Source organism: Leucoraja erinacea, chromosome 27, assembly GCF_028641065.1.
Source record: "Leucoraja erinacea ecotype New England chromosome 27, Leri_hhj_1, whole genome shotgun sequence".
In the NCBI taxonomy this organism is placed as follows: domain Eukaryota; kingdom Metazoa; phylum Chordata; class Chondrichthyes; order Rajiformes; family Rajidae; genus Leucoraja; species Leucoraja erinaceus.
The window spans coordinates 6,504,715-6,532,464 of NC_073403.1; the positions used below are offsets into that span (position 1 = coordinate 6,504,715).

The following is a 27,750-nucleotide window of genomic DNA, read 5'->3' on the forward strand; positions in this document are numbered from 1 at the left end:
TTGAGGTAGGAGATGAACCAGCTCAGGGCAGCGCCATCAATACCAACCCCGTGCCGGAGACGGTCAATTAGTCAGTGTGGGAGCAGGCAGGTTGTCAGGGCGGGGACACACCTGGGCCCAGGTGAGACACACCTGTCCCACGCCTCGGGTGCGGCCGCGCAGGCGCACACGGGGCCCGCCCCGTCCGGCCGGAGACTGGCGTCGCCCTGAGCCAATGGGAGACGGGGCGGGGACAGCTCCGGCCAATGGGCGCGTCCGGGGGGCGGGACCTAGCCGGGGAGGGCGGGGACCTCGCGGGCCGGGCCAATGGGAGCGCGGCTGGCCGGCAGAGTGACGGCGCTGTGGGCCAATGGGCGGGGAGGCAGGGGGCTGGGCGCGGGGCTGGGGCCCGAGTGGCGGCGGCTCTTTGTTCAGGCGGCGGCGGCGGAGCGGACAGTGGACAGGTGAGAGCGGACAGTGGACAGGTGAGAGCGGACACTAGACAGGTGAGGTGCAGCCCCGCTGGTCACTGGCTTGGGACGGTGCGCGGACAGTGTCCGGAGCGGACAGGTGAGCGGCTGGTCCCCGGCTCCGGGCATTAGTGTCCGGCTCCGGGCACTAGTGTCCGGAGCGGCGGCAGCGGCGGCCCAGGGCGTGGCCGGCTACCTGATCCCCCCCACCCGGGCGACGGCGGGCGATGGGTCAGTGTCGCGCCCCGTCCACTCGCTAGTCAGGGCTAGGATGGCCATTGTGACGGGCCGAGCGGCCGCTCACCCACTGGTCGCCAGCGGAGTTTGAGAAGTTACCGCGTCCGTCGGTCCGTCCCCCTCCTTGTCTCGGGGCTCCCCGTCCCGGCACCGCCCCGTCCCGGGGACGCCAGTGCTGGACACGGGTCACGAAGTGCCCGAGGCTGTGTGTGTCTCAGTGTTACATTAACCCCACTGTGGAGCAGCGCACAGGCAGGCAGGACAATGGCCGGGGAAGGGCGCGGTGTCGTCGGGAGAAATCTCAACAATCCGCGGCTGCTTGTCCCAGGGCTGAGATCCGGCCCACAGAGAAAGCAGAGGCTTCACCACGGCGATGGGTGGTGGCTGCCGGGGGCATCGGACTCATTCCACCCCTTCCCCTCCCCCTATATCTACCCCCCCCCCCCCCCCCCCCCCCCCCCCCCCCGCATACACCCGGGGGCATCTGACTCATTCCACTGACCTCGCCTCTTCTTTCCACCCCACCCCCCACATACCTGCCCCAACACCCATACCCGACCTCTCCCACTCCTCAGTTACTGTCCCCCACTCACCCTCTCCCACGCTTCAATCATCCCGACCCAACGCCATCAATCACCCCCCCCCCCACCACACTGTCATCGATGTGGACCCTTGCCTGGATCAATGGATGACCTGAGCAGTCAGCGTGCGGCCCTTGTTTTTGCACAGCCACTCCTGTCATTGTGTAATGTTCTAATGGATCAGTGACTGTGACTCGGTTTCTGCAAACTTCTGGAGGGTAATAGGAACTAATGGGGAATGTCCTACGTCGGGCTACCAGCCTGGGAGTGTATGGGAGGTGAGCATATGGTAGGTGTAAATAATGCATTGTGTGTAATTAGCTGAGGAGTTTAAGGTCCCATTATTCCACAAAGGGACCTTTCTGTACAAAATAAACTAATCTCCTCTCTTGTGTGTGATCCATAGCCCACCATGGATCCATATGCCTCTTCAATGCCACCTCAGAGCCTTCCAGGCCCCCACCACCCTCTGTGGGACAAAAAAAACACACTCCTCACATCCCCTATGAACTTTCCCCCTCCCCCACCCGAATTCTCCAACGTTTCACTGTCTTTCTGATTAGTTTTACTCATTGTTTGCCTTCTTGTCACCCAGCTAGCAGTGAACCATTCTACATTTCCTGCTTTGATCTTTCATTTTCACACCTCGCCCCTCCATATCTCTAGACTTTCTCTCCCCTGGCTCACAGTCTGAAGAAGGGTCTCAACCCAAAACATCACCCATTCCTTCTCTCCAGAGATGCTGCCTGTCCCGCTGAGTCAGTCCAGCATTTTGTGTCTATCTTCGGTGTAAACCAGCATCTGCTGTTCCTCCTACACTTTAAAGCTGTGGCGTCTGGTCTTTCATGTGGAGTGCACATAAACCTGTCCTCTAGCCCACCATGTCCATGGTGACCATCCATTTATCAGCACTTGGTCTGTAAACTTCTACTTTGTTGGTTTACAAACGAGGTCACAAAGTACAGGAGTAACTCAGCAGATCAAGGCAGATCTGTGGAGAACAGGGAGAGGTAGCAATTCAGGTTGGGTCCTTTCTTCCTACTGGTGAAGTTTGAAGAAAGGTGCTGACTTGAAGTGTAACCTGTCCCATGTTCTCCACAGACACTGACTGACTTGTTGAGTTACTCCAGCATGTTGTTTCTTTTTGTTTCCCTTGTGAAGTGTTTTGGTTTGTATGATAAATGCTGAAGGGATTTGTAAAAGGGTTTATAATTGATTGAAAAAGAAAACACAGAGTGCTGGAGTAACTCAGCGGGTCAGGCAGCATCTGTGGAGAACATGGATAGGTGGTGAAGTTGCACAGAGTGCTGGAGTAACTCAGCGGGTCAGGCAGCATCTGTGGAGAACATGGATAGGTGGTGACGTTTCACAGAGTGCTGGAGTAACTCAGCGGGTCAGGCAGCATCTGTGGAGAACATGGATAGGTGACGTTTTGGGTCGAGACCCTCTCGTCTGATGAATGCATTGGCCTGTCTTCGTGAGTCTCCTTTCAAAGCTCCCACTCCATCCCCACCTGTACAATTGTGAAGGTTACATTTAACATCTAGTGGTGGGAGAGGTATTATTTCAAAAGTGAGATGTGTGGGAAACCTCATGAAGTGTGATTCATGAACAGGTCAGAGACTGATTTAGCAATTGCTATATCCCAGCTGTCTATCTTTTCCTGCATTTGTTGCCTGGATTAGAGGATCACAACATTCTGGAGTAACTCAGCGGGTGAGACCGCATCTGTGGAGAAAAGGAATAGGTGATGTTGTCCAGCTTTTTGTGTCTGTCTTGGGTTTAAACCAGCGTCTGCAGTTCCTTCCAACACACTGGATTAGAGGGTTTTGGCAAGAAGGAGAGGATGTATAAATGTATTGTTTTCTCTGGAGTGTTGGAAGCTGAGGTTGTACGTGATAGCAGTATATAAAATATGAGAGGTGTCGATGGTGTAGACAATGAGAGTCCCTCTCACCCAGTGTGACAATGTCTAGAACTAGAGGCCATCGCTTTAAGATGAAAGGGGCAAATTCAAAGGAAATATGCAGGGCAAGTGTATTTTTACAGGGAGTGGTGGTTGCCTGGTGGAAGTCAGCGGGTTGGGCAACATTTATGGAGGGAAATGAACAATGTTTTAGGTTGGAATCCTCCTTCAGAGTGTACATTTCCCTTCACAGATGCTGAGTTCTTCCAACTCTTTAATCTTAACTGGGTTACATGTTAAATTGATTTGAGAGATTGGTCACAGAGAGTGGTGAGTCTGTCGAATCTCACAGAGAGTGGTGAGTCTGTGGAATTCTTGGCCCCTGCTTCTGGACTCGCCCCACATCGGGAACATTTTCCCTGCATCTAGCTTGTCCAGTCCTTTTATAATTTTATGTGTTTCTATAAGATCGCCCCTCATCCTTCTAAATTCCAGTGGAGTCCAGAACCTGTCTGAATCTCTGCCTTCCCCAGCTTGCTTAATTGCTTGGAGATAGATACATAATGCTGGAGTAACTCTGGGTCAGGCAGCATCTTCGGAGAAAAGGAATAGGTGACTTTTTGTGTTGAGACCACCTGAGATTTTGGACCATCCAGCGTCTACATTTGGTGACGTGTGTGTATATTGGATAGAGTCAAAAGTGTGTGGAGCCAATTGATATCAAAATAATTGGTGGTTGATTTTAGTGATCACAACTATCTTTGTCTGGTTGGTTTGGTTCATGCATGCATTAAGGGTACGTGTGTAAGAAGGAACCATGAGAGGCTGGAGTAACTCAGCGGGACCACCAATCTGAAGAAGGATCTGGACCTAAAATATCACCCGTTCCTTCCCTCCAGAGATGCTGCCTGCCCCGCCAAGTTACTCCAGCTTTTTGTGTCTATCGACATTAACTTGCCGTGGTTTAAGATATATGGATTGTGCATCTATCTGTGAAAAGTTAAAACCTGTAAAATTATAAATAGCTTGCCATTTCGTTTGGACCTCAAGGGGTCCAAATGACAATTAAATTGAATCTTGAATCTTGAATCTTGTTGTATTGTCTATATTGGCTATTTGGCATGTTACCGATCTGAAATCTGTGGGTGGTCGGGGTGTGTACAAAGCAACTGCAGATGCTGGTATATGCCGAAGATAGACACAAGGTGCTGGAGTAACTCTGAGGGTCAGGCAGCGTCTCGGGGGAAAAAAAGGATGGGTGATGTTTTCAGTCGGAAAACCCTGACCGACTGGGTGCGGTTAGGGTGTGTTTGTGTGTTGGGGAAAGTACAGCCTCCCTGAACTTCCTGAAAAACCCAAATCTGGAGAGAATGTCAAAGAAAAGTTCCTCAAATGTTGCTGCCTCCTCAAATGTCTGCATGAAGTTTCTAAATGAAGTAGTCTCACTCTTTATACTGTATCTGTACATAATGGACATCTTGATTGTAATCGTGTATAGTTTTATAATGGATAGCACGCAACAAAAGCTTTCTGGTGTACCTCTGTACCCGTGACAATAAGCAGGAGGCACGGTGGTGCAGCGGTAGAGTTGCTGCCTCACAGCGCCACTGACCCGGGTTCGATCCTGACTACGGGTGCTGTCTGTACGGAGTATGCACGTTCTCCCCATGACCTGCGTGGGTTTTCTCCGGGTGCTCCGGTTTCTGCCCACACTCCGAAGGCGTAGCGGTTTATAGGTTAAATGGCTTTGGTAAAATTATAAATTTAACCTGGTGTGTGTAGGATAGTGTTAAGCCCCTGTCCCACTTAGGAAACTTGAACGGAAACCTCTGGAGACTTTGCGCCCCACCCAAGGTTTCTGTGCGGTTCCCGGATGTTGCAGGTGGTTGCCAGAGGTTGTAAGTAGTGGAGGTATGTAGGAAGACTGACAAAAACCTCCGGGAACCGCATGGAAACATTGGGTGGGGCGCAAAGTCTCCAGAGGTTTCCGTTCAGGTTTCCTAAGTGGGACAGTGGCATTAGTGTGCGGGGATTGCTGGTCGGCACACACTCGGTGGGCCGAAGGGCCTGTTTCCGCGCTGTATCTCCAAACTAAACTAAATAACAAATGAATCTGAACTAAAATAAGCTGCCTAAGAATCCAAACTGTTGTTGAGGGAAGTCATCCCCAATTCTATGGGACTGTCGGAACGGAAGAGGAAAAGATTATATTGCAATTCCTGTCAATTATAAATAATCATCAGTTTCAAATTTGTGGCTTGTGGTTTTTTGATTGCTTGGCACTTTATACTTGTGAAGTCTGGGTGTTTGCGCTCTGGGAATATCAGCCATTCAACGTCGGAATCACAAGAAGGATTGTTATCGTAAAGAAATTCCCAGAAAATACTGAATTGTGATGCTCTTTTGTTTCCTACTTGGCGGTGTGTGTATTGTACCAAATGTAAAAGAGGGATCCCAACATGAAACATTGTCTCTGCATTCCCTCCACGTATGAACATTGACTTCTCCTCTTCTTCTTTCATGTGGCGTGCACAGCCTAAACTTGTTGGACAACTTGTTCTATTTGATCTTCTGTTTGTGCACGTCGAGTTGATTGCATTAGTTGAAACAGGGAAGGTTGCAATCTTCCACCCCATTGACTTCTCTAACTTCAAGCAATCCTTGCTTTCCCTTTCTCTCCATCTCTCTCCCCCTTCCTAGTTCTCCGACCAGTCTTACTGTCTCCAACTCTATTTTATATCTGTTGGCTTTGTTGTTAGATTCTCCCAGCTAACAATAATCTGTTCTACATTTCCTTGATCTCCATTCCCTTTGTCCTAATTTCGCACCTTACACTTCCTTATCTATGTATCTCCCTCTCCCCAACCAGTCTGAAGAAGGGTCTCGACCCGAAACGCCACTCATCCCTTCTCTCCAGAGGTGCTGCCTGTCCCACTGAGTCACTACAGTACTTTGTTATTCACTCGAGGGTCTGGTATCTGTGTCCCTGTGCAAGAGGAAGGGTGTGGTCTGATCCATGGGACCTTGCTTGACCTTCACCATTATGTCCATCCCCCACCAAAGGCCAAGGCTTGCTGATGTTGAGGGGGTGACGACGGTGACTTCTTTCCATTTCTCTCCTAGTTTTGTTTGATCACCTGTGGACACTGCGGAGAACAGGAGGGTGGCAATGTTTAGTTTGCTTCAGAGAAACAGCACGGAAACAGGCCCTTCGGCCCACCAAGTCTGCACCAACCAGCGATCCCTGCACTATCCTACACACACACACACACACACACACACACACACACACACACACACTAGGGGGCAATTTACAATTATACCGAAGCCTATTAACCTGCAACCCTGTACGTCTTCAGTTTGTGGGATGAAACCGGAGCACCCGGAGAAAACCACGTGGTTACAGGTGGAACGTGCAAACTCCATACAGACAGCACCCGTAGTCGGGATCAAACCCGGGACTCTGGCGCTGAGAGGCAGCAATTCTATCCGCTGCACCACCGTGCCACTGTCAGTACAACCTTGTTCTCACAACTTGTTGTCGGTGAGGTTTGCCGGTGAGTTTATGCAGTGTGTGAGTCATCGTTGGGAAGGGCAGGTACTAGATACCTGCTGCAGCAAATGTCGAGAGTTAACTCTGGCAGTTTCATATTGCAGTGAAACTAGAAAACTGCTGGCCCCACCCAGCTGGTGAACAAACGCTCACCCTGCCTTCTCATTTGCCTCCTTTTCCCGAAAGCACATATTTCATCCACCTTTTAGTTTAGAGATACAGCATGGAAACAGGCCCTTCGGCCCACCAGGTCCATGCTGACTAGCAATCCCCACACACTAACACTATCCTACACACTAGGGACAATTTACATTTATACCGAAGCTGATTAACAATCAAACCTGTACGTCTTTGGAGTGTGCGGGAATACCGGAGCACCCGGGGAAAACCCACGCAGGTGACGGGGAGAACGTGCAAACTCCGTATAGACAGCACCCGTAGTCGTGATGGAACCCGGGTCTCTGGCGCTGTGAGGCAGCAGCTCTACCGCTGCGCCACCGTGCTGCCCCAGTCATTATCTTGGACTCGCAAGAGCCTGTGTTGCTGGAACCTTGAGCAATAAACAAACTGCTGGAGCGACTCAGCGGGTCAGGTTATAGGAAAATAGGCAGATGATGTTTCGGGTCAGCACCCGATTGTAGAAGAGTCCGAATACAAAATGTTGTCTGTCCATTCGCCTCCACAGATGCGGCCTGACCCGCTGAGTTCCTCCAGCAGTTTATTTTTTTGCTGCTTTAGACAATAGGTGCGGGAGTAGGCCATTCGGCCCTTCGAGCCAGCACTGTGAATCATGGCTGATCATCCCCAATCAGTATTCCGTTCCTGCCTTCTCCCCATATCCCCCTGACTCTACTAGAGATACAGCACGGAAACAGGCGCTTCACCCCACTGAGTCCACGCTGTGTAGCAATCGCCCTTTCACTAGCACTATCCTACACACACTAGGGACATTTTTTACCAAAGCCGATTAACCGATAACCCTGTGTTTAAGAGGGAACTGCAGATGCTGGAGAATCGAAGGTTACACAAAAAAGCTGGAGAAACTCAGCGGGTGCAGCAGCATCATAGATGCTGCTGCACCCGCTGAGTTTCTCCAGCTTTTTTGTGTAACAACCGATAACCCCGCACGTCTTCGGAGTGTGGGAGGAAACTGTAGCTCCACGCAGGTCACGGGGAGAGCATACAAACTCTGTACGGACAGCACCCGTGGGCACGATCAAACCCGGGTCTCTGGCGCTGTGAGATGGCAACTCTCGGTTTCTTGGTCCTCCAAAATATTCCAAATGGAATTTAAACTGGTGGAGGGAGGACTTAAGCCAGAAAGGGTTTTGGGGAAGAAAGAGCAACCTTAAATTTAGTTGCGTCTGGTTGGGTAACTTATGGTAGGTTGATATCACTGTACAACCACCTACCTCTACCGCTGCGCCACCGTGCTGCCTCAGTAGTTTAGTTGAGTTCTGTTACATTATGGAACAATACAGCACAGGAAGTTAGTTTAGTTTATTGTCACGATTAGCGAGGCGCAATGAAGGGCTTTTGTTGCGTGCGATCCAGGCAGCAGAAAGACAATACATGATTACCATCGAGCCGTTTACAATGTATAGAACGTGGCCTTCGGCCGTCCAGTGGCAAATGTGAAACTAATCTCCTGTGGTTGGGAATCAAGTTGCTCATTGCTGCTTTATCTTTGCTTTGAAACTTATTTAAGCTGCGGGTTGTACTCTGTTCCCTGACACACCCATCGCCTGTCTGTGAGTATTTCCGACAGATGTGTGGAAAAATAAAATGGAGAATGCTCACCACCACTGGCGTCTCACCCCCCTTCCCTCCCCCCGCTTGTTCTCTTTGTTCCTCCAGCTATGATCTAGTGCTGTGCTGATTCAGCAGTACTTGGAGTTGTGTAGAGATATCACAACATAGCGAGCTTGGCTGGGACTCCTCCCTGTAATAAGATGCGCTTGAAAACACAGTGTGGGCTGATTCCCAGCGCTTCAGGCAACAAACTCCCACTGGTTAGTTAACTCTACGAGGCTGCCTGAGTCAGGACAACAGATTGTGGATGTTCAAAGCTGACATGGACACTGAGATCAGACACAAAATGCTGGAGTAACTCAGCGGGCCTGGCAGTATCTCTGGAGAGAAGGAATCGAAACATAGAAAATAGGTGCAGGAGGAGGCCATTCGGCCCTTCGAGCCAGCACCACCATTCAATGTGATCATGGCTGATCATCCCCAATCAGTACCCCGTTCCTGCTTTCTCCCCATATCCCCTGACTCCGCTATCTTTAAGAGCCCTATCTAGTTCTCTCTTGAAAGTATCCAGAGAACCTGCCTCCACCGCCCTCTGAGGCAGAGAATTCCAGACTCACCACTATCCTCGTCTCCGTTCTAAATGGCTTACTCCTTATTATTAAATGGAGTACTGCGGCACGGTGGCGCTTTAGAGGGCCAGAGGCCCGGGATCCATCCTGACTATGGGTGCTGTCTGTACGGAGTTTGCATGTTCTCCCTGTGACCGTGTGAGTTTTGCCTGGGACCATGTGGATTTTCCCCAGGGTGCGCTGGTTTCCTTCCACACTCCAGACGTGCAGGTTTGTCGGTGAATTTGGCTTAATAAGTCACGGGAAATTTGTCCCGTGTGTGTGTGAATCCCACTTCTGACACCATGTAAAATGACTTACTGCACACACAAGTCTTTTTACTGTAACTGTTTATTAACTGAGAGCTAACACTAAGCTGTAGCTGTCCGTGGTCATCACTGGAGCTAGAGAGCGAGCTAGAGGTGGGGACACTACAATTATACTGGAGACAATGGGGAGTGGTTAGTTGTGGGGAGGTCACTATGGTTAAGGGAACATGCACTGATCTACAGTATTAGTGTGCGGCGTTCGCTGGTCGGCGTGGGCTGAAGGGACTGTTTCCGCGCTGTATCACTAAACTAAATTAAACGAAACTAAAAAATATTTTTCAGCCACAAAGAGCACGAGTTTTCCCCCAGGGTTCCTGGCCAATGTTTACACCCCATCCACCAACACGAGTTATGGGGTTTGCTGTGTGTACATTGCCGGCTGTAGCAGCATCCTGCAACTCAGTGAGCAAATCACGCTGTCATCTTGAGCTTGTGAAAGATCAGGAGTGTTTTATTGTCATATGTCCCAAAACCGGACAATTACGTTCTCACTTGTAGCAGCACAACAAGTACGAAAACACAGTACTCTGCGAACAAAAGTACATTTGGTTGTGTAGGAAGGAACTGCAGACACTGGTTTACACAAAAAAATGCTGGAGTAACTCGGCATCTCTGGAGAAAAGGAATAGGCGACGTTTCGGGTCGAGACTCTTCTCTGCCCTTTCCTGTTCTCCAGAGATCCTGCCTGACCCGCTGACTTGCTCCAGCACCTTGTGTCTATCTTCAAAAACAAGTTCTGTGTGTGTGGTACGCGTACATTAAAAAACCCAAGCAATGAAGCTTTTCACTGTACCTCGCTACATGTGACATTAAACTTGATAAAACTAATAGTGCAAAGACAACAACAATGTCAATAAAGTTTGCAGCTTACTTTGTGGTTGAGTGTTTAATAGCCTGGTGGCTGTAGTGTTATTCTGTTTCTCCTTTGTTTCTGGAGGCCAGCGGTGTATTTGTTAGTGTTTAAGAAGGAACTGCAGATGCTGGAAAATCGAAGGGACACAAAAATGCTGGAGAAACTCAGCGGGTGCAGCAGCAGCATCTATGGGGCGAAGGAAATAGGCAACGTTTTGGGCCGAAACAGTTAGTGTGGGAGTTGTCGGGCGGCTGTGCAAGGGTTAATGGCATTTTGTTGACTGCGCCACTAGGGTTGGAGCTGGAATGGGCTGCTTGCCGCTGATTGTTCTGCTGAGGCGGGGAGGAAGTCAGGATTCAGCTGCTCAACCTTCCGACAAGAAGCAGAAGTGGCGAGCTCCGGCACTTCGGTACGGTCACAGAACTCCTGCAGGTTTGGCCGCGGCGTTTCACTGCCTTGCCCCGGTAACAAAACGGGGAAGTAAAGCCGCCACAGCTGTTGAACAAGTTTGTAATTTGGGAACTTTAATTCTGACATGGGCCCTAGGGATGGCTTGAAGCTGGTCGTTGCCCTACGCTGAAGACAGACACAAAAGAGTAACTCAGTGGGACAGGCAGCATCTCTGGAGAGAAGTCTTTCAAATTATGAGAGGGATAGACAGAGTTAACCAGCTTTTTCCATTGAGTGTAGGGAAGATTCAAACAAGAGGACATGAGTTGAGATTTAAGGGACAAAAGTTTAGGGGTAACATGAAGGGGAACTTCTTTACTCAGAGAGTGGTAGCTGTGTGGAATGAGCTTCCAGTGGAAGTGGTGGAGGCAGGTTCGATTTAATTATTTAAAAATTAATTGGATAGGTATATGGATGGGAAAGGAATGGAGGGTTATGGTCTGAGTGCAGGTAGATGGGACTAGGTGAGAGTAAGTGTTCGGCACGGACTAGAAGGGCCGAGATGGCCTGTTTCCGTGTTGTAATTGTTATAGAAGGAAAGGGTGACGTTTCAGCTTGAGACCCTTCTTCAGATTCGTTGCTTGTGCATTCTAACGGGGGGGGGGGGCATCTTCTCTATTGTCACCAGCTTTAAACCCTTGAACTTCCAACCCAGATGAACAAAGGGAACACCTTCGCCAGAGGGATTGTAGCAATTCCCCGGGCTGCAGAGTTGGCCAATTGCCACACCCTTTGATTTCTACGAGATCCTAAACTCAGCGTCTCGCTTTTTAGTTTAGTTTCAAGATACAGCGCGGGAACAGGCCCTTCAGCCCACCCGACTCTGCGCTGACCAGTGACCCCCGCACACTGACAATATACTACACACACCAGGGACAATTTACAATTCTTACCGAAGCCAATTGACTACAAATCTGCACGTCTTTGGAGTGTGGGAGGAAACCGGAGCACCCGGAAGAAACCCACGTGGTCACAGGGAGAACGTGCAAACTCCGTACAGACAGCACCCGTAGTCAAGATCGAACCCGGGTCTCTGGCGCTGTGAGGCAGCAACTCTACCGCTGCTGCGCACTGATCAAAGATAATGTAATGCCACTATTCTCATGAGAAACAGGTTTGGGAGGACACTGGGTGAGAGTTGGTTATCTTGTTTTTGAAAGTGAATTAATCTCAATCCAGGCATGAAAGACAAAGTGGATCCTGGTTCTGTCAGTCAGTGGTGATTGTATTGGAAATTATGGTGTGAACGGTGCTTCAGCAAATCACAAGGTGCAGGAAGAACCCAGGTGGTCAGACAGCATCTGTGGAAGGAATGCACAGATGACGTTTCTGGTCGGGACTCTTCAGACTGATTGGAGTAGGGAGAAATTGATTGGGGGGAGAAACTGGAACAGGTGGGTGGAGTAGGGGGGGGGGTGGTTGGGGCTGGGGGGGTGGGTTCCTCCAGCACTTTAATTCACGATTCCAGCATCTGCAGTCTCTTGGGGCTCCACTCTGCGAGAGGAGATGTGTGTTTTTAAGTCGAGCCTGTTTATCCCGCTGGGACATTCCTGACTAATTTACAACCAAGGAAGTTGTTTTTTTTAAAGTTTAGATTGTTTTTCCTGTTGCTGGCTGATCTGTAAATCTGTGACCATTGGTTGGGGATGCCGAGAGAATGGACTGAGCCGGTGGCAAAGTGTGTTTGTTAAGTTTGTGTTTGAAGTTACTTGGTGTTGTGATGTGTTGTTTACGCCATTGTTTGTCCAGCAGTTTTGTGCTGGCGTTTTGATGCCCGCATTAAGATGTCGTCCATGTCTTGTGAGGTTTGAACTGGAATATGGACACAAAATGCTGGAGTAACTCAGCGGGACAGGCAGCATCTCTGGAGAGAAGGAATGGGTGACGTTTCGGGTCGAGACCCTTTCTTCGGACTGAAAGTCACGGGAGAGGGAAAGGAGAGATATAAACGGTGTTGTCGAGCAAACGGATGAAAGATATGCAAAAAAAAGTAGCGATGATGAAGGAGACAGCTCATTGTTATCTGTAGCTGGGTGGGGGAGGGATGGAGAGAGACTGAATGCAGGTTGGTTAGAAAAATCAATGTTCATACCACTGGGGTGTAAGTGATAGGTGGTTATATGACGGGGGGGGGGGGGGGGGATGAAATGGGTGCAAGTCCAGCTGGGGCAGAGCTGGTAAAGCCACTGCCTCACGGCGCCAGAGACCTGTGTGCTGTCTGTGTGGAGTGTGCACGTTCTCCCTGTGACTGCTAAAGACGTGCGGGTTTGTTGGTTAAAGGGCCTCTGTAATTTGCTCCAGGTGTGTAGGGACTGCGTGCGAAAGTGGGATAACACTTGGGAGAACCAGTGGGAATGGGTGACTCGATGGGTGGAAAGGCCAGTATCTAAGTTGTATCAATGGGCTGAAGGGCCTGTTTCCAAGCTGTATTTTTTCTATCAGTTAACGGTGCAGGTCTCAATATGTATAGGAAAGAACTACAGATGCTGGTTTAAATCGAAGATGGACACGGAATGCTGGAGTAACTCAGCGGGACAGGCAACATCTCTGGAGACAAGGAATGGGTAACGTTTCGGGTCAGTTTGAAGAAGGGTCTTGTGCCGAAACATCACCCATTCCTCCTCTCCAGAGATGCTGCCTGTCCCGCTGAGTTACTCCAGCATTCTGGGTCTTCCTTAGACACAATATGTGATTGGGATTTGATTGAATCTCATCTTATGGAGCAGAATGTGTGCAGTGGTGAAATGCCCAGGAGGCTGGTCTGCAGTTCTGGCTTCTCGATTATAATGAGGGCTCTTTAAAATGCCCAGACAAGTAATGAGAGTTGGGGGAAGCCTGACAGATGGCTGTGAAGATTGAAAAGGTCTGAGATTCTCAAAAATTACAAGTTTGTGTTGTTTTAAAATTCTCTGAGGTTGGGGGAAACGTCAGGATGATTGGTGTCTGGAATGTGTTGGCTCACAAGGTTCATAAAGAGATCTTGCATCGTTTATGCAAAAATGTAGATAGTTGCTTGCAACAGGCAGTCACAGCACTGCAGGACGCTGGGGACTAGAGATCACAGCCTCTGTATTAAAATACGTACCTTTAGAAAGATGGGGAGGAATTTAATTAGTCAGAGGGTGGTGAATCTGTGGAATTCATTAGCACGGAGGCCAAGTCAGTAAATATTTTTAAAGCAGGGATTGACAGATTCTTGATTAGTGCGGGTGTCGGAGGTTACGGGGAGAAGGCAGGAGAATGGGGTTGAGTGGGAAAGGTAGATCAGCCACAATTGAATGGCAGAGTGGACTTGATGGGCCGAATGGCCTAATAAAATGCTCCTATCACTTATGAACATGACGCATAGTCTTGGATAGAGGGGGAATCTGATTGTGGACTTTCTTGTTGGGGGTGGGGGGGAAATGAGGAGGGGGTGGTTGTGAATGTCGGGGAGGGTCTCGGTGGGATTGATCTGTTTAATTTATTGTTGCCATGTATTCAAGGTACTGTGCAAAGCTTTTTTATTGCATGCCATCCAGTCAGTGAACAGACTACATGATTCCAATCAAGCCGTCCACAGTGTACTGATATGGGATAAGGGGATAGTGTTTAGTGCAAGGTAAAGTTTAATAACGTCTGATTAAACATAGTTCAAAAGGTCCCCAATGAGGAAAATGGGAGGCCAGGACTGATTTTTGGTTAATGAGATGACTATTCAGTTGCCCGGAATGAGCCTGGAGTCTGAAGAAGGGTCTCGACCCGAGACTTCGCCCATTCCTTCTCTCCAGAGATGCTGCCTGTCCCGCTGAGTTACTCCAGCATTTTGTGTCCATCTGGGAAGAAACTGTCCCTGAATCTGGAGGCGTGTGTTTTCAAATTTCTGTGCATCTTGCCTGATGGGAGAGGGGTGAAGAGGGAGTGCCCAGGGTGAGACTGGTCCTTGATGATGCTGCTGGCCTTGCCGAGGCAGCGCGAGGTGTAGATGGAGTCAATGGATGGGAGTTTGATTTGCGTGGTGGTCTGGGCTACGTCCACAATTCTCTGCAATTCCTTACGGTCTGTGATGAAGCTGTTCCTGAACCATGCTCTGATGTGTCCTGATCAGATACTTTCTATGATGCACCTGCAGAGGTTGGTGGGGATTGCTGCGGACAAGCTGAACTTCCTGAGGAAGTAGAAGTGTATTTTTGGCCATTGCTTCGATGTGGTTGGTCCAGTACAAGCTGCTGGTGATATTGCTTTGGTCCACTCGTCAGTATGGCGTGGGTTTGAGTGACTGCCAAGGAATACAAGACCAGAAGGGTTTCGGCCCGAAACGTTGCCTATTTCCTTCGCTCCATAGATGCAGCTGCACCCGCTGAGTTTCTCCAGCATTTTTTGTCTACCTTCGATTTTCCAGCATCTGCAGTTCCTTCTTAAACAATATGAGACCATGTTTGTGTAAATAACCACAAAAACCTCGTGCCTCCATCCTGATGAACCTTGAATCCTGTGGATGCCCAGTGCTGGAGTTGGGATGGAGCAGGGCATTGAGATGTTTGGGTCACAGTGCGAGAAGTTGTCTTTGAGAAGTCAGCAGAAGGAACAAGCCCTGGTGTTGTGTTTGATGTTTAGTGAGGTTTAGTTTAGGAGCTGAGGAGAATGTTGGATTAATTCCCTCACTATTCTTTGATGTACTTTCACCATGATGTTCTCTGTTCGTGTTATTTGCAGTGAGGCATATCTGGCACATTGGAGCAGAGCACCTGAGTATTTGGAGCATCTATTTATTTCACAGGGAAGGCACAGTAACACAGCAGTAGAGTTGCTGCCTCACAGCGCCAGAGACCCGGGTTCGATCCTGACCACAGGCGCTGTCTGTTCAGAGTTTGTACGTTCTCCCCCAAACCACATGGGTTTTCTCCGGGTGCTCCAGTTTCCTCCCACAATCCGAAGACATGCAGGATTGTTGGTTAATTGCTTTAGGTAAAATTGTAAATTGTCCCCAGTGTGTGTGTGTGTGTGTGTGTGTGTGTGTAGGATAGTATTAGAGTGCGGGGGTCGCTGGTCGGTACGGACTCGGTGGGCCGAAGGGCCTGTTTCCGTGCTGTATCTCTAAACTAAACTAAGCATGCAAGACAGAGAGATGGGCTGATGTGGTTTTGATGCCAGTTGCATCGAAAGTAACTGAATATTTTATCATTTTATGTCTAAAGGCTTGGACTGAAAATGTCAAAATCAATCAGGCAACACTTCTTGGTGGTGAATATTTAAGGGTCCCTGAGCCCTTTGTTGGCCATCCGTATGTCAACACAATTTGAATAACATTAATATTTTAAAACGTGCAGAAATAGCTCTCGTTGCCCGCCCCAAGGGATGGGGGCATCTCCGAGACTGACCCAGATTCCAGAGCTCTTGTCTTGTCGCACCGGGTCCAGTGATGTTTAATTTGGAGGTACAGCATGGAAACAGGCCCTTCAGCCCACCGAGTCCGCGCACACCGGCAATAACCCCATTATCCCACACGCTGGGGGCAATTTACAGAAGCCAATTAACCTACAAACCTGCACGTCTTTGGAGTGTGGCAAGAACCCGGAGAACCAGGGAAAACCCCACGTAGGTCACGGGGAGAACGTACAAACTCCGTACAGACAGCAACCGTAGTCGGGATCGAACCCTGGTCTCTGGTGCTGTGAGGCAGCGACTCTACTGCTGCGCCACCGTGCCGCCCACCTGGGCCGAATGGCCTGGTCCTGTTGCTGCTACATTTGCTATGGACTGACCACTGCAGTGAGCTGGGGCAGGCAGGGCACCTTCACCATGACCATCAAGCAGCTCCACCCAATAGTGAAAGGCTTGGCTAGAGTGGATGTGGAGAGGATGTCTCCACTAGTGGGAGAGTCTAGGACTAGAGGTCACAACCTCAGAATTAAAGGGCATCCCTTTAGGAAGGAGATATCACATTGTCTCAGAAGGCTGTGGAGGTCAAGTCATTGGGTATTTTTAAGGTGGAGATTGATAGATTTTTGATTAGTACGGGTGTCGGGGGTTATGAGGAGGGTTGGGAGGGAGAGATAGACCAGCCACAATTGGAATGGCAGAGTAGACTTGATGGGCCGAACGGCCTAATTCTGCTCCTATAACTTGTGTGTTTGGGAACTCCTGCAGTTTAAGTGCTGACACCTCGTTGGGGACAGTGTCATAAGTGATAAGAGTTGAATCGGGCCATTCGGCCCATCAAGTCTACTCCGTCATTCAATCATGGCTGATCTATCTCTCCCTCCTAACCCCATTCACCTGCATTCTCCCCATAACCCCTGACACCCCTGACACTAATCAAGAATCTATCAATCTCCACCTTAAAAATGCCCAATGACTTGGCCTCCACGGCCTTGTGTGGCAAAGAATTCCACAGGTTTGATCCCAGACTGTCCCACCCACCGGCAGACAAGAGGCCAATACCTCTCACTAGTAGAAGCATCCTCTCCACATCCACTCTATCCAAACCTTTCACAATCTATCTCGGCCTTAAATATACCCACTGACTTTGTCTCCACAGCCTTCCCTGTGCTTGACTTGATTGCATTGGCCTGGGGGGGGGGGGGGGGGGGGGGGGGGGGGGGGGGGGCCTATTGGCTCTGTCTGCCGCTTACATCTGATGAGTGTTATTCCAGGAATGTGCATCTGGGATGTGTGGACATTGTGCATTCCAGCCTTGTTGCTTGCCTCAGCATGATTCCAGGTTCACTCTGACTCCTTGCCCCCTTCAGAGTTGATTGTTAATCCAACCCCTTCACAATCAGCCGCCACTCTCATCTCCTCCACTTCATGATGGAAATGTTTTCTATCAACGCTTTTAACATTCTCCAGTAACTTTCATTTAAAAATCCTTTTGTCCGGCTGGCTTCAGTCATCTGATACCATTCTCTCGTTCTGCAATAGTCTTTTAGTTTAGTTTAGAAACATATAAAATAGGTGCAGGAGGAGGCCATTCGGCCCTTCAAGCCAGCACCGCCATTCATTGTGATCTTGGCTGATCGTCCCCTATCAATAACCCGTGGCTGCCTTCCACTCCCCATATCCCTTGACTCCACTAGCCCCTAGAGCTCTATCTAACTCTCTTAAATCCATCCAGTGACTTGGCCTCCACTGCCCTCTGTGGCAGGGAATTCCATAAATTCACAACTCTCTGGGTGAAACGTTTTTTCTCCGGGTTTTTTCTCACCCTGGCTAAGTTGGACTCAGTAAATTGTCCCTAGTGTGTAGGGTAGAACTGGTGTATCCTACGCTGTATAAAGTAGACTAAAAGAAATGACCTCCCCTTTATTCTAAGACTGTGGCCCGCTCCTTAGAGCTTCTGGACTCGCCCAACATTGGGAAAAAAAGTGAAATGAAAAGTGGCACTGCATCGCGGACTTTGTGCAAAAAGACAAACAAACAAACTACAAACAGAATTGTCGCATATTATTTTACAAGTAAATTGTTGAGCCTCCGAAGCCTTTTAAAAAAGAAAGCGCGCATGCGCATGCGCGCCTGCACCGCCATTTAATATGATGGCTGCCAAAAAAAGTTGTGGTGAGATAGTCCCCTCCATGTTTTGATAGCGAGTTCCGCTCTTTGCTGGAACAGCCAGGAGCATAACACTGTGTGCATCGTCTGATCTCCCAAAATGCCTCCCCTACAGTGGAGCAATCCCACAGTGTTATGCTCCCGGCTGTTAACTCTTGCCAATTCCAACAAACGTTCTGGTGCCCTCAGTCCTCAACCTGTCTAGATAGAATGTGGGGTGAGAGTTCAGTTTCCGACACGGGTTCTATTGTGCGGCAGGTCAAAGGTCACTGTTCGCTCTGCAGAGCCGGCTAATCAACGCATGAGTAACAAACTAGTCTGAATTATCCAAGGACAGGGAAGGCGTCATCGAGATAAGGAATGATGTGGGAAGCCATAAACATACAGCAGTTAACAGTGACTTACAAACCATTTATGGACTGTCTATTCAATGTTACCTTTCACAGCTCCACTGAGGGTGGAACTTTGTCCCCAGTGACGTGTTATCGAAAACACCAGGAAATAAAAGGTGATGGCATCTTCAACAAACACACGCACACACAAAGTGCTGGAGGAACTCGGTGGGTCAGGCAGCATCTGTGGCAGGAATGAACGGAGAAAGATCCCAGCCTGAAATATCATCTGTCCATTCCCTGCATAGAATGGTCTCCTGATCTACTGAGTTCCTCCAGCAATCTGTGTTTTGCTTAAATATCATTGAAGTGTGGTCTCCATTGAAATATAGTGACGCCTGCAACCAATGTTAAATTTTGTTGAGTTTGTTGACAACTGAGATAAAGTGGAGGCTTTTTATTTATCGTGAGTCTCCCATGTGGTAAAGTAGTGCTTGATGTATTGGTGTTTAGTGTTGTTTAAATATTATCTACTGTGTTCATCAGTATTTGAAAGTGCCTCTTGGTCTCTCCTGCAGAATCTAGTTTACAGATATATCTCCCTCACTCCAAAGACGTGCAGGTTTGTAGGTTCGGTGGCATCGGTAACAATTGTGAATTATCCCTAGTGTGTAGGGTAGTGCTAGTGTACGGGGTGATTGCTGGTCGGCATGGACTCGGTGGGCCTGTTTCTGTGCTGTATTTCTAGAGATTAAATTAAATAAAGACACGGATAGGCAATGTTTGGTTCAGGACATTTCTCCAGTTGGAAACGTCACCTATCCATGTTCTCCACGGATGCTGCCTGGCCCGCTGAGTTACTCCAGCACTCTGTGAAACGTCACCTATCCATGTTCTCCACAGATGCTGCCTGACCCGCTGAGTTACTCCAGCACTCTGTGAAACGTCACCTATCCATGTTCTCCACAGATGGTGCCTGACCCGCTGAGTTACTCCAGCACTCTGTGAAACGTCACCTATCCATGTTCTCCACAGATGCTGCCTGACCCGCTGAGTTACTCCATTCCTTTGTTTCCTCTCCATCTCAGTCTCTGGGCAGGGAGAGGAGTCGCCCACCATCACAAATCTTGTTTAATAACCGTGACTGGCCTGGATTCTGGTCAGGGCCAGGTTGACCATGTACTCCACCACGCATCCTAATGTTCATGTATCCTGTGTTTGTGGCTACAATATTTACCACACAACCGCAATTCACATTGCCTGTTCCCCTGAGCTGGATAGACAGACACAAAATGCTGGAGTAACTCAGCCGGGCGGGCAGCATCTCTGGAGAGAAGGAATGGGTGACGTTTCGGGTGGAGACCCTTCTTTGGACTGAGGAGGCTGACTAAGTCTGAAGAAGGGTCTCGACCCGAAACGTCACGCATTCCATCTCTCCAGGGATGTTACCTGACCCGCTGAGTTACTCCAGTGTTTTGTGTCTATCTTCGGTTTAAACCAGCATCTGCAGTTCCTTCCGTCACATGCAGTGTGGGTGGTGGGGCAGAGGTGGCTCCCGATGCCTATGCACGGTAGTGTTTAGAGATTGTTACCAGGCTGTTGTCGAGGCGGGAGGGAATGTCTCAAACTGTTTACGTTTCCATGGATTTCCAGCCTCCACGTCAGGATTGTTTTTTTTTCACCACAGGACAACAACAGCCCCTTTGTCATTTGTCTCTCGGTGTTTCTCTCCCCTAAATCCCATCATCCTCCCCTCCCCTCAATGATTGAGTGAAGATGTCTTGGTGCTCACCTTCTCTGCGTCCTTTATCCTGGGACGACAGATGGTGCAATGGGCTAAATGTTCGGCTGGCGACCGGAAGGTAGCCGGTTCGAATCCCGCTTGGAGTGCATACTGTCGTTGTGTCCTTGGGGCAAGACACTTCATCCACCTTTGCTTGTGTGTAAATGTAATGTAATTATGTGAAGCACTTTGGGGTCAATGCAAGTTGACTAAAAATGTGCTATATAAATAAGATTATTATTATTATGAGTTTACAAGAGTGATCCCAGGGTGGGTTTACATATGATGAGCGTTTGTCGGCGCTGGGCCTGTACTCGCTGGAGTTTAGCAGGATGAGGGGGATGGGAACCTCGTTGAAACGTACTGAATAGTGAAAGGCCTGGATAGAGTGGATGTGGAGAGGATGTTTCCACCAGCGGGGAAGTCTAGGACCAGAGACCACAGCCCCAGAATAAAAGAGCGTACCTTTAGAAAGGAGATGAGGAGGATTTCTTTAGTCGGAGAGTGGCCAACCTGTGTAATTCATTACCACGGATGGCTGTGGTGGCTGTCAATGGTCAAGTCTGAAGAAGGGTCTCGACCCGAAACGTCACCCACTGCTTCTCTCCAGAGATGCCGCCTGTCCCGCTGAGTTACTCCAGCATTTCGTGTCTACCTTCGGTTTAAACCAGCATCTGCAGTTCCTTCCTACCCAAGTCAATGGATATTTTTAAGGTGGAGATGGACAGATTCTTGATTAGTACGGGTGTTGGGGGTTATGGGGAGAAGGCAGGGGAATGGGGTTGAGAGGGGAAGATAGATGAGCTATGATTGAATGGCGGAATAGACTTAATGGGCTGAATGGCCCAATTCTGCTCCTAGAATTTATGAGGATATAAACTTTATCACCCAGGGGGTTATGTGCGATTGTCTAATTGTTGATGATAATCCCCAGGTGAAGTTGCGGGTCTCACCAGCGTGCGTGCGCGTGTGTGGGTGTGGGTATGTGCGTGTGTGTGTGTATAGATGTGTGTGTGTGTGTGTACAGATGTGTGTGTGTGTGTATAGATGTGTGTGTGTGTGTACAGATGTGTGTGTGTGTACAGATGTGTGTGTGTGTACAGATGTGTGTGTGTGTACAGATGTGTGTGTGTGTGTGTGTACAGATGTGTGTGTGTGTATATACAGATGTGTGTATACAGATGTGTGTTTGTGTATACAGATGTGTGTGTGTGTGTATATACAGATGTGTGTGTGTATACAGATGTGTGTGTGTGTATACAGATGTGTGTGTGTGTATACAGATGTGTGTGTGCTGTTGTTGGCCCCATGGTTTGTGCTGGTGCCTAGTCCCTAAATCACCGTGCCTGTGGGTGTTGGGATCTGTGGCTTGCTGGTAATCTCCGAGCTGAGTGGTTGGGGATGTGCAGCTATTTTAATTGAGTTCAGCGGTGAGGATTTTTCCCTTTCACGGATTGGTTACGGTAGTGGAAACAGTAAACATCTGCTTTCCAGTCAAACTTTAATTTGGAAATACTCCATGGAAACAGACCCTATGGCCCACCGAGTCCACGCCGACCAACCCCCCCCCCACCATTCCACCCGCGCCCCCCCCCCCCCCCCCCCCCCCCCCCCCCCCCCAGCCCTTACACTGACACTATCCTCCACACACTTGGAACAATTTACAATTTTTACCAAAGCCAATTAAGCTACAAACGTATACGCTTTTGGAGTGCGTGAGAAAACTACAGAGAACCCCCACGCGGTCACAGGGAGAAGGCACAAACTCCATACAGACAGCACCCGTAGTCAGGATTGAACCTGGGTCTCTGGCGCTGTGAGGCAGCAACTCTACAGCTGCGCCACCGTGCCGCCCTTAAGATTTTAAGTGTTTCAGCAGCCAAAGTTTAAAAAGTCCCTTGATCGACACAAAGTGCTGGAGTAACTCGGCAGGTCGGGCAGCATCTCTGGAGAAAAGGAATAGGTGTCATTTTGGGTCAGAACCCTTCCTCAGACTGAAAATTGGGATGATGGGGGGGAGGGAGAGGTGGACCACAGGTGAGAAAAGGCCAGAACAAAGCATTATCTTTGGTATAAACCAGCATTGGCAGTTCCTTCCTACTTGTATAAAAAGTGTCTTGCTGTTCCAAAGCTGGAACAAGATGGCTGCTCAGAGTGCCACACTGCCAGACGTACATTGGAAGACATTGGTTTGATGGCGTGCTTGGCTAGAATGTTGCCTGGATGTGAGGGGATTAGCTATAGGGGAGAGGAGGTTTGATAAACGTTTGATCCTAACTATGGCTGCTGTCTGTGTGGAGTTTGTACGTTCTCCCTGTGACCACGTGGAGTTTCTCTGAGTTTGTCTTAATTGTAAATTGTCCCCAAGTGTGTAGGATAGCACTAGTGCACGAGGTGATCGCTGGTCAGCGCTGGCTTGATGGGCCGAAGGGTCTTGGGGCCAAGCTGGATCTCTAAGGTCTAATGTCTTTATTAAGTTGCTAGGACTTGTGTTTGTTCTAGTAACCTGGATTTTAGCCGCATTAATTAATGTGTGTTGTGTGGCTTCTCTTCAATACTTCAAGGAATATACTTACAATGCAATTGTTCCCAGATGCTGCTGATGTAAGGTTTTACAGAGCCTGTTTTGCATCTGCTGATGAATGTGAGTGAAGGTTTGAACAATTGGTAGACACAAAGTGCTGAAGTAACACAGCGGGACTGGCAGCATCTCTGGAGAGAAGGGATGGGCAACGTTGAGGGTCAAGACTTCATGTTCCCGATGTTGGGGAAGTCCAGGACAAGGGGTCACAGTTTAAGTATAAGGGGGAAATCCTTTAGGACCGAGATGAGAAAAACATTTTTCACACAGAGAGTGGTGAATCTCTGGAACTCCCTGCCACAGAAGGTAGTTGAGGCCAGTTCATTGGCTATATTTAAGAGGGAGTTAGATGTGGCCCTTGTGGCTAAAGGTATCAGGGGGTATGGAGAGAAGGCAGGTACAGGATACTGAGTTGGATGATCAGCCATGATCATTTTGAATGGCGGTGAAGGGCCGAATGGCCTACTCCTGCACCTATTTTCTATGTTTCTATGTTAAGACTCTTCTTGAGGCTAAGAGTCAGCAGGGAGGGAGTCTAGGGATATGGAAGGGTAAGGTGTGAAGATGACAGATCAAATACTGTACCCTTCTATATCTCTGGTTTGGAGTGCAGTATCATGAAGGTCCTAACATCGGGCTGGATCTCCATTCAGCCTGTTAAACTCCCAGTAGAGACAAGGAACTCTGATGCTGATAAATACACAAAAGGGCTCCAAGTGGTGGAGTAACTCAACGGGCCAGGCAGCATCTGTGGAGAACGTGGATAGGTGACATTTCAGCTCGAGGAGTCTGAAGAAGGTTCTGATTCGAAATGTCACCTTTTCATGTTCCCCACAGATGCTGCCTGACCCGCTGAGTTACTCCAGCACTTTTGTCTACATTGTTTTCCAGGTTCTCCTAAACCTACCTGTGTCGTTCCCCACCCACCCCCATGCACTCTGATTGTTTCCATCTGAAATCGTCCCTGGAATGTGTGTGGGAGGCTGCTGTGTGTGATTTAATCAGCCGTGGATTGATGCCCAGCTGGGATCATGTCTCTCCTCGCTGGGGTTAGACAACCAGTTCCGCTGTGTGTTTAGTTTTAGCTTTACTGATTTTATATATTTGCAAGGAGAGGAGCGAAGGAATAGGTGACGTTTCGAGTCGAGACCCTTCTGAAGAAGGGTCACCTATTCCTTCGCTCCATAGGTGCTGCCTCACCCGCTGAGTTTCTTCAGCATTTTTATCAACCTTTGATTTTTTTCCAGCATCTGCAGTTCCAAACATAAATATTTGCAATGTTAGAAACATAAAAAAATAGGTGCAGGAGGAGGCCATTCGGCCCTTCAAGCCAGCACCAACATTCATTGTGATCGTGGCTGATCGTCTCCAATCAATGTTATCCTGTCTTGACTTTAAAGTGCAAAAAACAAAGAGCATCAGGTGTCGGTCTCGACCCGAAACATCACCCGTCCTTCCCCCCCCCCCCGTGATGCTGCCTGACCCACTGAGTTATCTAGCATTTGTGTCTGTCCTTGACTTAAAGTATGTCAGGCAAACTGTAACTTGTGCAGTTGCAACAAAACTGGGGCTCTGTAAAGGGACTGTCCCATTATGCGATTTAAAAAAAAAAAAAAAATCTTCTTTTTTTTCCCCTTTCGCCGCCTTCTGACACCCGTCATAGTCACAGCAGGTCGCCGAAAATGTTCAACATGTTGAGAATCCAGCGGCGACCTGAAAAAGGTACGACTCTTTGGGCGACTACTCACCACCAAACACCGCGGGGTGTCGCCTGTACGGTTGTGAGTAGTCGCCCAAAGAGTCGTACCTCTTTCTGGTCGCCGCTGGATTCTCAACATGGTGAACATTTTCAGCCACCTGCTGCGACTTTGACGGGTGCCGGCCGGCAAGTCACCGAAAAAATCGCGTAAGTGGGACAGGCCCTTTAGAATTTCAATAGAGGATTTGATTCTGCACGGTTTAGGTTGATGTTGCCTCCCAACTTTGACCCTGCTTCTTGCGACTTGCAATCTGTACACTTTCCACAGATGCTGCGCTCTTGTATTTTGGAGTATTAACCTTGTACATTCAGTTCAAACTATTTGGCATTGATCTATAATGATAACAGTTGCAATGTGGATGTAACAGTGTTACAAGGGATCCCTCTGGCGCTATCTTCATCCAGTTTTTGAGTACCCCTTCGTGGCGCAGTGGTAGAGTTGCTGCCTCGCAGCTCTAGAGACCTGGGTTCGATCCTGGCTACGGGTGCTGTCTGGATGGAGTTTGTTCGTTCTCCCCGTGATCGCGTGGATTTTCTCACGTTTCCTCCCACACTCCATAGACTTCCAGGTTTGTAGGTTAATTTGGTTACGGTAATTGTAAATTGTCCTGAGTGTGTGTCGGGTCGTGTTAGTGTACGGGGATCGCTGGGTAGCGTGGATTCAGTGGGCCGAAGGGCCTGTTTCCACACTGTATCTTTGAGTTCCTTTGAGCCATTTGTTTGGAAGGGCACATAACCACCGATTCACCAACACTGGGGAGGTGAGGACTTTTAAAGTTTTCTTCCAGCCTGAGTAAACGAGTTTGCGATCTCAGATAGACACAAAATGCTGGAGTAACTCAGCGGGACAGGCAGCATCAATGGGTGACGTTTTGGGTCCTAGCCCTTCTTCAGACTGGTTGTGGGGGTAAGGGAAACGAGAGATATAGACCATGATATGGAGGGGTAAAGGACGATGGATAAAAGATATGCAAAAAAAGTAATGTTTAAGCAGGAACTGCAGATGCTGGAAAAATGGAAAGTAGACATAAAATGCTGGAGAAACTCAGCGGGTGAGGCCGCATCTATGGAGAAAAGGAGTTGGCGATGTTTCGGGTCGAGACCCCTCTTCAGTCTGAAGAAGGGTCCCGACCCGAAACGTTGGTTACACCTTTTCTCCATAGTTACTGCCTCGCCCGCTGAGTTTCTCCAGCATTTTTTGTCTACTTGCAAAAAAGTAATGATGATAAAGGAAACTGGCCACTGTTAGCTGTTTGTTGGGTGAAAACAAGAAGCTGGTGTGACTTGGGTGGGGGAGGGGAAATGCCGGGGCAGGAAGTCATGTTGCAACCTTATAAAACTGTGAGGTTGCATTTGGACTGTTGTGTGCTGTTCTGGTGGCCCCTTTACCAGGAAGTGATGAAAGGGGTAGATGGATGCAGAAGAGTTTTAACCAAGAGAGACAGAATATAGCAGAAGAGTTTTTAACCAGAACAAAACTTGGAGATTATAGACAAAGGAAATATAGAACAGACCCTGAAGAGTGATTTTAATTGGACTGGGCTGTAGGTAGACAAAATGCTTGGGGAACTCGGTGGGGGACTACCTGAAATGAGGCAGCATACTATGGAAATGAGGAAAGACATTCTTGCCAAATAAGTGAGTTTGTGGGTCCTGAGACCACATCTTCAAAACGCACTGAGAAGGTGATTCCAGTCAGGACTTTCATATGAAGAAAGACTGGATAGACTTGTTTTGTACTCGCTGGGGGGGGTTGGACAGTGGGCCCGATGTTGGGGAAGAGAACAGGGGCTGGGAAAGGGGGAAATCTTTTAGGACCAAGATGAGGAAAACTTTTTCACACAGAGAGAAAGAATCAGGGACTACCTGAAATTGGGCCAGTTCATTGGCAATTTAAGTTAGATGTGGCCCTACCACTGGGGGTGTAAAAGGCACCAGGATACTGAGCGAAATATGAGGTGCTGCAGGCTCGAAGGGCCGAATCCCTCCTCCACCTATTTTCTATGTGAGGTGCTGCTCCTTCAATTTGTGTGGTGGTCCTCACTCTGGCCATGGAGGAGGCCCAGGACAGAAAGGTCAGATTCTGAATGGGAGGGATAGTTCAAGTGCTGAGCCACCGGGAGATCAGGTTGGTTAGTGCCAACTGAGCGGAGGTGTTGGGTGAAGCGATCGCCAAGCCTATGCTTGTTGTAACTTGCTTACAAACGTATCCAGATCCCTGTAAATGTCAACACTATCCAATCTCTCACTGTTCCATAAATACACAAGCTTTGCTTTCCTTTTCTACCAAAGTGGATGACCTCGCATTCTCCGTGATGTTTTTCCATTGGCCTCATTCTTGTCCATATCTCCTAAAGCCTCTTCACGTCCTCCTCCTCCTCCATACTTGCAACTCTGCCTAGTGTCGTGCCTGCCTACCTTTAAGGTGAAGGGGGAAAGATTTAATTGGAATCTGAGGGGTGACCTTTTTCCCCACACAAGGGTTTGTGGGTGTAGGAATCTGAGGGGTGACCTTGTGACCACAAGGGTTTGTGGGTGTATGGAACGTGCTGCTGGAGGAGGTAGTTGAGGCAGGTAACGTTTAAGAAACATTTACACGGGTACATGGATAGGACAGGTTTAGTGGGATATGGACCAAACGCAGGCAGGTGGGACTAGTGCAGATGGGACACGTTGGTCGGTGTGGTCAATTTGGGCTGAAGGGCCTGGTTCCACGCTGTATCACTCTATGCTTCTAGTGTCGTTAGCAAACTTGGTCGTTAATGGAGTGGGTCTCCATGGCTAGATTCCAATCAACATCTGCTGCAGTGGCCACTTGATGGCAACCAGATGAGACCTGAAACGTCGCCTATTCCTTCTCTCCATAGATGCTGCCTCACCCGGTGAGTTTCTCTCGCATTTTGTGTCTACCTTTGATTATTCCAGCACCTGCAGTTCTTTCTTACACAAGGAGTCGATAAGGTAGTTTGATTCTTGCTCCTCTTTAAGTTGCCATTTGTTCTGAGGACATAGATTTTCCTGGCTGTGTAATTGGCTCTCATTCGATT

At 48.9% G+C, this 27,750-nt stretch overlaps 1 protein-coding gene across 5 annotated transcripts in view; it reads left to right on the top strand.

The window, feature by feature from the left end:
* Window positions 1–361: 361 nt before the first annotated feature.
* LOC129710159 (catenin beta-1-like) overlaps window positions 362–27,750 on the top strand; it is a 57,571-nt gene continuing 30,182 nt past the window's right edge. The window contains exon 1 of one of the 5 annotated variants that reach the window (XM_055656931.1): window positions 362–485. The gene's annotated coding sequence lies outside the window, so the exon portion shown is untranslated. Of the gene's footprint in view, window positions 486–10,558; window positions 10,678–27,586; window positions 27,665–27,750 lie in introns of those variants that run through there. The other 4 variants (XM_055656932.1, XM_055656934.1, XM_055656930.1 and 1 more) reach the window with 4 other exon arrangements.